This window comes from Gopherus flavomarginatus, chromosome 3, assembly GCF_025201925.1.
Source record: "Gopherus flavomarginatus isolate rGopFla2 chromosome 3, rGopFla2.mat.asm, whole genome shotgun sequence".
NCBI lineage: Eukaryota > Metazoa > Chordata > Testudines > Testudinidae > Gopherus > Gopherus flavomarginatus.
The window spans coordinates 100,397,519-100,410,737 of NC_066619.1; the positions used below are offsets into that span (position 1 = coordinate 100,397,519).

General features: G+C 38.9%; 1 protein-coding gene across 4 annotated transcripts in view; it reads left to right on the forward strand.

Moving 5' to 3' along the window:
* PCSK5 (proprotein convertase subtilisin/kexin type 5) overlaps positions 1-13,219 on the forward strand; it is a 300,518-nt gene that overhangs the window by 190,328 nt on the left and 96,971 nt on the right. The window lies entirely within an intron of this gene.

A 13,219-nucleotide genomic window follows, 5' to 3' on the forward strand; every position in this document is an offset into this window, starting at 1 on the left:
TCAGGGCCCTAGCATCTGCCACTCTGCTATGGCATTCTAATACTTCATGCGTTATATTTATCAAGAAGCAGGAAAGATTATTACACCATTCACTTTCCAACAAAAGCCAGACCCTTCAGCAATCACCTTTAATTAACATATTAAGGGCAGGGGAGGGGAATGAAAAAAACACCTTCATTAATGAAATGTCATTGAAAACTGTCAAGTCGGTATGACCCCAGGAGTTAGTTTAGCAGGCCCTCAGCTTCCCAGTCCATATGGATTTAAAGTTTGAGAGATATCCCCAAGCTATTTCCTTGATCACAGTTGAACATATAGGTGCTATTATTAATTTATGGCCGTACCTGATTAATTTCATTTTAATTCTCATTTTGCTGCCCTTTGCTTACATCATGGGCTTTTGGTGGTGTTCTGAACACATGAGGGCAGCACTCGCCATAGCACCAAGGAAGCGGATGGAAGAAGTCCCTAAAATTAACTGGGATTCTGTCAGAAATGCAGTCCCCTACTTCTCCCAGTAAGGAACCACATTGGCAGAATACACACTATATGCGAGCAGCATGGGTCAGGGGTAGGAGGAGGAGTGCCCAGTGATAGTGGTGACCATTTAGAATTGTCAAACACATTTAAATATCACAGAAATCATAGGATTGATGCCAGCACCTTTATTATTTCATTTTTATAAAGTATCATTAAAGTTATTACTGTGGAAACTGAGGGGTAGGGGAGATAGAATGGATATGGTAGCGAAATAGGGCCATAAATCTTTAATTTTTCAATACAGGGTTTTAGATGATTAGGGGACCTAGAAATTATAGGGTTTTATTTGGCAGACGTTGCATCCCATTCTAGGTGGCTCTTGTTTCCTAGATCATTTCCTCCGTTCCATCAGCAAATGCTCAGATGGCAATTATCAGTAATGTTAAAATTACTTTGGGAGCTATTCGAAGCTCCAAATTTAAAACTAGGTTAAACAAATTGCCTGGTTTCTGAATTTTATCTGCCTTTGCAAGAATCACCAAATCTTTTTGGGACATAGGATTCTGCAACCTGAAAGCTTGTAGGATTCTTCTCAGGAATTTTTATTTTTGCATAATAGAAATTCATATACCTCCCAATTTTGCTTTTTAAATTAAAAGAGATATCTGAGAGCAGGAACAACAGCAACAGGGTCAGGTAGTTCCAGAGATGAGGAGTTCCAGAGAAAGGAAAAAGGATGCCTGGAGAGAGCCCAAAAAATCCTCATTTCGCCTCCCAACTTTAAACACATCAAAAGCTCCTCATTATGACAACTGTAATTCTAGCTGAGGCTGCTGTGTCTGCAGTGCTCTGTTCCCTGCTGGCTCTAGGAACCAAGGGATTGGTTGTAAAATCAAACTGGGAAGGTCTGAGCGGACACACCTCTTAAAGATCATTAAAAAAAAATAGACTGACCATAACATATTGTAATACACCCTAATTTGCTTTTCTGCATTTATAGTATTCATATATTGTGGGCCTGATTTACCACTACGTTGGTTCAGTTTGACAGTGGTGTGACTCCATGGTTTTCAGTGGACTTAATCTACCCTAAAACTGAAGTAACACAGTGATAAATCAAGCCATAGACATTTATATTACAGTAGCACCTACAAACTGTATTCAAGGATGAGATGGATTGTGGCTGGCACCTTACAAACAAGCAATAAAGAAGACAGTCCTTGCCCCAGAGAGCTTCCAGGCTTGGTATCCATTGCATAATCCAGGCTATGAACAAACAATTTTCAAGAAATGTATATTATAAAAATTACAGACTGAACTGACAGCACCAACACCAGCCAGCCCACAGATACAATACCATTTGACTTTTCCCCTTTAACACACCTTAATCCAACCCTTTCTCAAAGCCTGGGGGGAGAAAAATTAGCCTTGTAGCATGCGTGCCCTACAGGTCAACAGACTCAGGCTCTGCATGAAAAACGAAAATGATACCTTTCCGGTTTGCAGTAATAACTATTCCTAGTAAGACTAGAGTTACTGAATTAAACTCGAGTAAGAAATGGTTATGCTGGAAAGACAGAACATTTTGACTTTAGTCCTTAAAAATAAAAAGCCCAAGGAATATGTGCAATCACATAATTATGTTGATGTCACTGTTATAACAACCGTCCTTGGAAATTGGGAGATTTTGCAATCTAGCTGCCTAGTTTTACACATACATCCATGGGAATTCAATGCACAGATGTTAGGTGCAGAGTTTTGTGGGTGGAGCTCTCTCTTTTATTTTTTTTTAAATAAAATGCGTCCCTAAGGGTTCTCTCTCTCTTTTATTTTTTTTAAATAAAATGCGTCCCTAAGGGCCAATGGAGTTTGATTTTCATTGTGTTTTATTGGGTATTTTCACTAATTATATTCACAAATATTCTGCCACTGGGATGACTATATTGTTTAGTGGACAGAGCTTGGGACTGGGATTCAGGTTTCTTAAGGTGAAATCATGGTCCCATTGAAGTAAATGGGAATGTTGCCATTAACTTGTATGGGTCCAGGATGTCACCCTTAGTCTATTTTTTACATTGCCAATTACGCTGTGAGACTTTGGCCAATTATTTAACTTCTCTTTGTCTTAGTTCACATAACCGTACCTATTATAATACTTACTCACCTTACAGGGTTATTGAGATGGATATTTAATTATAAATACTTGTATTATTATTTATTAAACATGTATACCATAACCACAATGTATTTTTTGTTCATCCATCTGTTGCTGAAATCTGATACTGTCCCTGTGCTCAGTCGGGTGTTCTTTTAACTGTTGATAATTTACTGGAACATAAGCACTTCCAAAAAGATACAGAAATGACATAAGCTAACACAAGAGAGATGTTCTTCACTATGCACTTGATACTCTAAGCAGCACAGAAATGGTATTCGTGTGTCTATAGCTAAAAATCTCTCAGCGTTTCCACTTCTAGTTCACTCAACTAATCTGTCATAATTTACTCTGAGTTATTTGCTTATAAATTCTCAGTGAAAGGTTGTTTGTTTGTTTGTTTTCTGTAATCCAAATATGGTTAGATCCATCTGCTTTTAATATCTAGGGGAAACCTCAGATGCACATTCAAGGAGAAATTTGGCCTGAAGAGTCTTAAAAAGGGAAGTGAGTGGGTTTTTTAAATACATTTTGTGCTCCAGTCACAAATGGCTTGTTTTGTTTAAAGAAAATTTACAGACAGTTGGTTTTGCAATGGAGTTGTCTCTTTTGGAGAAATATACTGTAAAATGACCATCACTGAGTTTAAAAATTATATCTTACATTACCACACATGCATTATAGCCAACTTTCTTTCAACAAACCTTTTATAAAGCTAGTGCACCAGCATATAACCCTTAGATGTATTCCCTTCAAATAGAATGAGTCATTTTATAAAAGAGAGAAATGAATGGCCTCAGAGCGATCTTTATGGCCAAAATCCTATTATACAGTATGATACCCATACCAGAGGGTGGGGGGCAATCATAGAAAATGTAGGGGTACGGCAGGTTTTCTCATTCTATCACGACACTTTTCACAAGGTAACTTTTCTAGGGACAAAGGGAAGAGCAGGTTTCTTGATCACTCTGATAAGATTCTCAACAAATATGATAAATGCAATGGTGTTTTTCTGTGATGTGGATGACAATGCATCCATGGGTAGCGGACTTAACTAGTGACCTATTTCTCATAAGCTACCAAATGATCATTGAAGAGTAATGACTTTCATTACTGCCCAGGGCCTGATTTGCATTAGTGACCCAGAAGTGAAGAGCTCTGTCTCCTATTGCAAGTCCTTTTAGTCAACCAGTCTTCATCTAGTGAATAAGCTAATATGTAGGTGTATTTTAAATTTCTGAAATAGGCAGTTACTGTGAGAATATAATTATAAATGCAATCTACACGTTGATTTTCTGCATGCTAAGGTGGTCTTTGTTGTTTTTTAAGGTGGATTTAGGCCTCATAAAGGATGCAGGACAAAAGTGCAAACGGAATTTTTTTATCCACCAGACTGAACTGACAGTGGAAGTATAAACTTTCACATCCTGCTCTGCCAGAGTGCCACAGACCTCTTTATTTTATTTCTTATAGATCACAGAATAGTCAATAGTGACTTTCAGATAGTTCGATCTACCAATAAAATCTCTATGGTAGTCTTGAGTGTGGTGTTGGATAATATAGTGTTGGTATTGTCTGAAGAAATCAAGCTGTACTGATACAGTAATCAGTCACTGGGTTGATATCCAGTAACTCCTTGCTTAAAGTGGTCCCATTTAACCTTGTTTCATTGTTACATTGCTGATCAATTAGGGAACATGCTTGTTTAAAGTTGTGTAATGCTCCCTTCTAAGGTCATTTGGCAGCTGCCTGCTTTGTCCACTGCTTGCAGGAAGAGCAGCCCGGTGGAACTAGCTGGTGGGTGGTTGGAACCAGGGTGGACCAACAGCCACCCTATCAGCTCCCCACTCCCCTAAGTTCTCTGTGCAGCAGCTGCCCAGCAGGCTCGCAATTGCAGCTGTCCATCCCCCCACTGCCATGTGCTGCTCCTGCCCTGTGCCTTACAGCTGCTCCCCGAGACTCCTGCTTGCTGTGTGGAGGGGAAGAAGAGGGGGACTAATGTCCCCCTTCCCCCTGTGTCTGCACCCCGCTTACTCCATCTTCCATAGAGCAGGGGGGTCACACAACAAGGGAGGCATAGCTCAGTGGTTTGACTGGTTGTGAATGCAATCCTTGAAGGGGCCACTTAGGGATCTGGGGCAAAATCAGTACTTGGTCCTGCTAGTGAAGGCAGGGGGCTGGACTCAATGACCTTTCAGGGTCCTTCCAGTTCTATGAGATAGGTATATCTCCATATATAAACATATATATGAGGGAACTTCGAGGCAGCTGTGGTCTGGTCTCAGCTGGCTGATCTAATTAACAAGGCAGTGTACTTCTGACTCCACTTTTCATACTTAAAGGGGAAATGCGCATCTCTCTCACTCACACACACAGGATGTGTGTCTCTGTCTGCCCACCCTCCTTTCCTGGTGCCTTGTACAGTAGAGTGTGAGAGTTAACCCTTAAGGGCTCAGCCAATTGCTAGTTCATCATTTAGCAGTAAGGCATTCCCAGGAAATATCCCACCCACTGTAGAACCTAACCCCCTCATTTTCATTAATCCTTATGGGGGAATTGGATTCGCTTAACATCGTTTCACTCAAAGGTGCATTTTTCAAGAACATAACTACAACGTTAAGTAAAGAGTTAGTGTAATTACATGTAGAAGTTAAGCACAAGTTTTATTGAACAAATATACATTGTATCCTTTTTCTGATTATTTGCTATCACTTTTCTATCTACGGATCTGGCCCCCAAATTTTCAGTATATCCCATTATAATGTAATATAATAAAGAGGGTAGTACACAGTGCACTTTTCTGTCCTACAAACAGACCATTATGTTGTGTGATCCTTGGAACAGAAACTGAAAATTCCTTCTAATCCTGCCGAGTCCTTAGACTTATCTGTATTTTGCGGAAATATGTGGTTTTCTGTTGTCTTGGTTATAAGCAGAAACATTTATATTTTGGTTATAAGCAGAAACATAAAAATGCAAGGAATACAATTGCATTCTTTCCATGCCCTCCTTTGAGTTTCAAATACATTATGTGAATTTGAAAAGCTTGAGTGTTGGTTTTATCCACAAGAGTAAAAAGAACAGTATCAGATAATTTGTTGTTGGCTGTGCAGTACAGTTATGAGTTTCAAAGGTCAAATCTTATTATTTTAAATTACTGGTAGCTTTTGGCATAACACAAGTGAATTGAGATTTAAGGATGTGACTGCAAAACACAAGTTCTAATTCAAAATCTCAAAAATTCTTTTAGTTGAAATTTGACACAGGCAAAATAGGACAAAGTTTAAGCAGTGCTGCTTAAAAACAAATACATTTTCCTTGTAGCGTCCTTTACCATCACTGCATTTTTCCTTTAAATACATCTGCTTTATACTTGACATACCAAAATACTTCTAACATTTGCAGTAAAACTAATCAAATGACAGAAATTAATTAAAGCAATGTGGAATTAGAACTATATCTATTTAGTAAGTTATCCATCTTTAATAACCTGTCAAAAGTAGAAGTTTGGGAAGAAGATCTATTCTAAGATCATCTTGCAGAAAGATGAGGGATGGAAAAAGTTGTAGGATGAGTAAGAAGGGGAGAGTAGCTAATTTCAGGAGTCTTAAGAATCTCCTCATGTTTAAGATATTGTGAAATCCTTTTTATTAAAAAAAAAACAAATATTGACCAAATTCCTGTTAAATACAGACATCCTTGTAGATGAGAAGGACAATCTACAGGCAGGCAGGAGAATTGAAAAGGGGAAGCTTTTCACTGCCAATTAAACACAGATGTTTTGGAATCTCTGTTGTCAAGTACAGGGTTGCCAGCCCAATATCGGGCATCAGCATATCCAAAACAAAAAAAAAAACAAGATCTAAAACACAGTGTAACAGAGCAATCTTGTGTAAAGAGGAGTACTGCAAAATTTCCTAATCAGGTGTAATAATGTTCCTGTTTACTTTCACCACAGTGCTAGTTACACTTGCATCTCTGTCTGGTAAATATGCACAAAACCAATACAGCTGTGGAAACAAATTCAGATTCAGTTAAATATTTAACACAGTCTTGTATTTTAAAGCATTTCAGTGCAGATGATTCTGTCCTCATTTGATTTTCAGTGAGATTGATATAGATGTCTGGGTCTAGAATAACACAAAACAAATCCAGAGAAATTCTGTAATTTTATTTCGTCCAATCTAGCTGAGCAATATCTAAAAGCGCAGATACATGCCATATATAGTGGCATTTCAGGCAAGTAATTTTGCAGATTCCAGGTGGCTAGATGCATACCAGTAGCTTTAGATGAGATCAGGGGCCAGATCCCCAACCAGTGTAAATTCACTTCACTGGCAATTTACTTCAGTTGAGACTGTTCCCTCAGATGTATTTCTAAACTCTCATACTGCCAGCAGTGTCTTTTATTGATTCAATATTGGTAGTATAAAGCATGCACCACCATGAACATTAGACAATACTTTTACACTCTCAAAGCCGTTTTCAGGGATTGGAAAATTAGAGGGAATAGTGATAATTGCTGGATAAGATCAAATGAGGAGAAGACATTCTGCCTCCCATGTAGTTGTTTCATTTGTTTCTGTCAATCCAGTATCTGAAGAGGGATATAATAATCAGGCACTTTTATAGTGGCTAAACGGTCTGTGAGAAGAGGTGATCAGAAGAACTGAAGATCATTTCATTAAAATGGACAAGGACAAAATGTGGCAGCATAACTTACATTCTGTTTAGCTCTATTGACATTATAAGTACTATATTTTCAATGTGGCCCAATTCACCTAGAGACTGTGCGAGATTTTAAATTATGACTGAATTTATGAATAACAACCACTAATAGTTCTGCATATGACCAAATCTTGGGAATGGATTCTGTCCTTTAAAGGCTGCACTTCAGAGGGGGCAGCACATAATATATAGTTTACATCACCTTTATGTATAAACAAGAACAGTCTTTTCCTAAACATCCTACATCTTTTCCTATACATGAAAGTGTTGGCCCAAAATTAAGGGATTACGTACCTTTCCTAGAAAAACTGAGGAAGATCTGATAAACTTGCACAGTTAATCATTGCTAGATGGTCTCTGATTTTATAGTGGGGGTTGGAGGAGCTGCTCTGTGGATAAATAAATGGACATTAACCTCTAGAAATGTTAGTTATTCTTCTTTAATGATAAGAAGAGTAAAGAGATCAGCTACAATTCAATTTTTGCTTTGTGAGACTAGTTTTCCCTTAAATCTCTCCTGTTACATATATGTAAAGCTCTATGCACAACTGTGAAACTGTATAAACAATAGTGGGCCAAGTTATGTGTGCGTGCACGAGGAGAGACATGGCTCAAGGAACACCTTTGCCCTTTGCACCCCTGAGCAACCCATGGAGCACAGTTGCAGTCCCTCCTCTCAGAGAGTGCAGACGAACACACCCAACAGCTTTATTATGTCAAAGAGTGGAGAAGAGGCAGAACCATGGGCTTCCTATGCATTGACCAGCCAGCAGAGTTAAATGGGCCCTGAGGGGGAGTACACTGCTACTGAAATGGTACAGCAGCAGGCTTGCTCCCATTCCATATTCTTCTTCTCTGTTAATGAGGCAGAAATCCCCCTGAAGCCATCTCCACACCACCCCTAACATAGGCAGAGCCATAAAGTCACAGATGAACCCGATAATAATTCCTAGTGATTATGATGTGCAGCACATAATGTGTAGTGTGCCTGTGTCTTACACTGCACCTGTATCAGCCTTCACTAGACAGCAAACACAACATATCATGATTACCTTGCTAATGGTGTTTTCCTACCTGTGTCAGCAGAAGTGAGTCCGCATTCTTTTCCAATGGCAATCACATCTCTAGATGTTACCCCAATGGCACGCCTAGCCCCATATGTGCTGTCAAAGTAATTTTTTACCATTCCTGGAGGCATCAGAATTGGTTACTGTCAGACACAGTAGAAGCAGAGTTCATAAGCATCAACAGTTTGTGTACAAATGAAGGGGTGTGATTTGAAGACAGTGGGGAAGGAGATTAAACCCTCTATTCCCCTACGATGGGAGTGATCAGCAACTTTTGTTAACTCTGTAATGTTTTCCTAAATTATTTTTTATTGTCTGAAAATGATGGTCCTGTCTCAGTCCCGTCAGTCTCAGTCCCTGCAGCTGCCATCCAAACCCACTTGATCAAGGGCTTTGAAGTGTAGGCACTGCAGACAGCCAAATAGCAGCTGTCTGGAAGGTTACCACGTGGAGGTATTTAGTAGCACCACTGACTTGATTTGGACGGGAATATTTTTCAAGGAAGTGTGTACTTACGTTCAAAGTGTAAGTGTATGTGTGTGTATATATAAACAGGTGCCAAGCCTCTTTGTCCTACTTCTCCTCTTCCATACAAAAGAGTTTAAACATTAACTGTAATGATGGTGATGGACAATTAGCATAAGTACCATCACTCTTACTGTTAATCTCTTCTCATGAATGAAAAATGAGCACAACTTCATTTTAAAAAGAGGTGTTAAAGGTAGGAAAGATTGGGGGCGGGGGTTGTGTAAATATTTCAAACCAGCTATTTTTTAAAGTGTGAATATTCAGGCTCTGGTTCCACAGGAAACTCAGTGTGTAAGTAGGGTAGAGGAAACCACTTTGGGCTCAACCAGAGGCCTGCTTGACCAGGGGTGTCCTTGAACAGACTTCTGCCATCACCAAAGCCTGCTACTCACCCTCCCACTCAGCTGGCTCAGGAGTGGGAGGGTGGGGTGGGGAATGAGCAAAAGTTTGGCTCTTCCCTGTCCCCTGTCTCCCAACATATCAGCTGTGCCAACTGCTTCCCCTGGGAGCAAAAAACTGTATTTCCATGAGTTATCCCAAAGATTTCTCTATTGGGTAATATGGTGGCACTAATACCATTCCCTCCTGTTGAAATTAGTTGCTATACCAATGATGTCTGCACAGTTGATAGGCATGTTGGGAGCCACTTCCACCCATATAGCTGGTCCTAGTGTGGGTGAACGGTGTGACTTTCCTCAGTAAGATCTTGCATACCACAGTGATGGGCACAGTATAAAAACAGACAGATAAGTAGATAACTGTATGTTAATTAAAAGTCCCTCTTTTCCCAAGAAGACATCTCCACCCAAGAGCTTTTTCACTTAACCTCATTGACTCCAGTGGTCACATTTATGAAATGAGGAATTGCTCAGCCCCTGCTTTATTTGCCCTCATACAGTATTGATGAACCTTCTTCTTTGTCCATTTATTTTTGCAGTAGACATCTGCGGTATTTTTCAGTACAAAGAATTCAAAAGGCTGGGGGAAGGGCTTTGAGGTCTTAGGCTGCCAATACTGAAATATCCTTGGAATTTCATCACAGATGACATTTTCCTAGCTCAAGAAGTGTGCAACCAACATGAGGGAATTCTGTGTTAGACCTCATCTTCACAGATAAATAGGAACTGATTACAAAAATAAAAATTAATGGTCGCTTTGGTACAAGTATCGTGACTTGATCACATTTATAATATGCAACAGAATAAAGTCTAAATCAGTAATATATATACTTGGTGCTTTAAAAGGGCCAGTTTCACAAAGCTGAAAACAATTATGAGCCAAAATCAGCTGTGAGGAAAAATTTAATCAGAAAAATGTGAATTATAATTAGGAATTGTTTAAGAATACTTCACTAGATGCCCAGAATGCCACAATTGAGGAAGAAGGCTGAATTGTTTAAAATACTGATCTGGTTTAGAGGGGAAGTGAAGGCAGCTATAAAAAAAATGTATAACAAATAGAAGAAAGGGAAAGTATAGTAGTGAATATAGTTAGGAAGCTCGGAATTGTAGAAAATGTATAAGGGAAGCAAAGGGACACAAGGAGGAATCTATAGTCAGCAGATTTAAAGGACAATAAGAATGCAGTATATGAGGAACAAAGGAATCCTGACAATAATATTGCTCCATTATTAGATGTAAATGGTAGAATTATTATTAAATGTTTCTGTTCTATATTTGGGAAAAAACTGATGAGATTATAAATTTGGTTGATAAAGGTAATAGTGTTGATATAATATACTTAGATTTCTCTAAGGCATTTGACTTGGTACCACACAACATTTTGATTAAAAAACTAAAATGATATAAAATTAACATTGCACACATTAAATAGATTAAAAGCTGGCTAACTGATAAGTTCTCAAAATGTAATTGTAAAAGGGGAATCATTGTCAAGCGTGAGTGTTTCTAGTGGAGTCCCACGGGGATCTGTTTTTGGACCTGTGCTATTTAAAACTTTTATCAGTTGACCTGGAAAAAATCATAATATCATCACTGACACAAAACTTGGAGAAGTGATTAATAATGAAGTGGACAGGTCACTGAACAGAGTGACCTGGATCATTTGGTGAACTGGGCATAAGCAAACAATATGCGTTTTAATATGCCTAAATGTCAATGTGTATATCTGGAGCAAAGACTGTAGGCCATACTTCCACAATGGAGGCCTCTGTCCTGGGAACCAGTGACTCTGAAAAAGATTTGAGGGTGATGGTGGATAATCAGCTGAATATGTGCTCCCAGTGCAACAGCCCAAAGGTCTAATGCAATCCTTGGATGCATAAATGGGAGTCTCAAGTAGGAGTAAAGAGGTTATTTTACCTGTATTTGGCACTGCTAGAACCTGTGTCCAGTTCTCGTGCCCACAATTCAAGAAGGATATTGATAGATTAAAGATGGCTCAGAGAAGAGCCACTAGTATGATTAAAGGATTAGAAAACATGCCTTTTAGTCATAGACTCAAGGAGCTCAATCTGTTTAGTTTAACAAAGAGAAGGACTTGATTACAGTGTATAAGTAACTACATGGGGAGCAAATATTTAATAATGGTCTAGCAGAGGAAAGTATAACACAATCCGCTGGCTAGAAGTTGAAGCTAGATAAATTCAGACTGGAAATAATGTAAAAAAAATTTTATCAATGAGGGTAATTAGCCATTGGAACAGTGAACCAAGGGTTGTAGTGGATTCTCCATCACTGACAATCTTTGACTCAAGATTTGATGTTTTTCTAAAAGATCTGCTCTAGGAATTATTGTATGGAAGTTCTATGGCCTGTGTTACACAGGAAGTGTAACATCATAATGACAAGATCATAACAATGGTCCCTTCTGGCCTTGGAATACATGAATCTGTTATACACTGTGAAGTCTTTTTTGGTATGTTTTATTCTGAAAATGTTAGATGCCCAATCACTTAGAAGAGCCATGTTTTAGCTCTCTTAGAATGCACGTTTCTATTCTATGAGCACTTGCATTTGGGGCTAAAGGGAAAGGAAATTGTAAGAATAAGAGTTCATTGTACTTGCAGGATTTTCCTTTAAAGAATCTTCTTCAGTTGGCCGTTTCAGCCAGCCTTAGATTTGCCATATTTGGAATTTGTGATCTTTAAGTATAGGCCAGTTTTATACTTTGAACTGTCATTTGTTTAACAAGGGTTTGTGGGGGGTGGGGAATGTTAGATACAATCCTTTGAGTTCTAGTTTGGCATTGATTGGAGGCTGGTTTCATAAACTTCCAGCAAAGTGTAGCTAGAAAGACTTATACCATGTCTTGTCACATTAGAGATTAAAACAACATATATGTTTTTTTCTGAGGTTTTGTCTGTAGTACTGTCTGTGGTAGCAGTCTGATTTATCAATACAATGTTGTGATTTAAAAGTGCTCACTCCCATACTCTTCTCCTTCCACTGCCTCTACCCAAGAAATCTACCAAAGATATAGATTTGTAGCAGCTGTAACAGATGGTCACTGATGTTTGCAGTCCCTTCTAATTAATCAACATCCACTTGCAAGCTCCTGTTTTGATTAGAACTAAAAAAAATTCGCAAGTGATTAACAGGTCAGTGAGTGAAACTTTCAGTACAAGCCATGAAGCTGCTTATTACTAAGCCCTTTTAAGTACTAAACATTTTATGTTCTTTATTTTAAAAAAAGTAACTTTCTACCCTTCAAGAGCAGGTATGTGACATAATTGACATGCCTTAGACAACGGGATCAAGTTCATATTCACAGGACTATCACTTTAAAATGTCAAAAGTGAAAGCTTGCAGGGCAGGGGAGAAAATCTGTCACACATTTCATGGCCTCCATATCTTTTATGCATCTGGGTTCAATTACTGATTCACCTAAAATTAGGAAAGATAGCATTTTTAAGCTGCCTTCTGAGATGTTGAACTTAATTATTAGATATGACAGGAAATTGAATTTCTCCCAGAAAGGGAATTGTTTACTGTGAACAGTCTGCTGCATGATGGTTTTTCCACTTTAAAACTGCTAGTGTTAGAGATATGAGGCGTCCACAGTCATAACTGCTCTATTGACTTCATTGTCTCTGGTTCTGTGCGGGTGTGCAGAGGGAATGGAGCAAGGAGCTATCCCCCTCTTCTGCTTTGCACCCTGTTCAAGGGCCAGGGATGACTTTAGCCCCTGGGGTTGGAGAAGTATAGGGATTTCTCCCTCCTTGCACAAACTACCCCAAGAATGGAGGGAAGAGTTGGCCAGCTGCACAGGAGGAACATACTGCACCAACTGAGAGAGAATG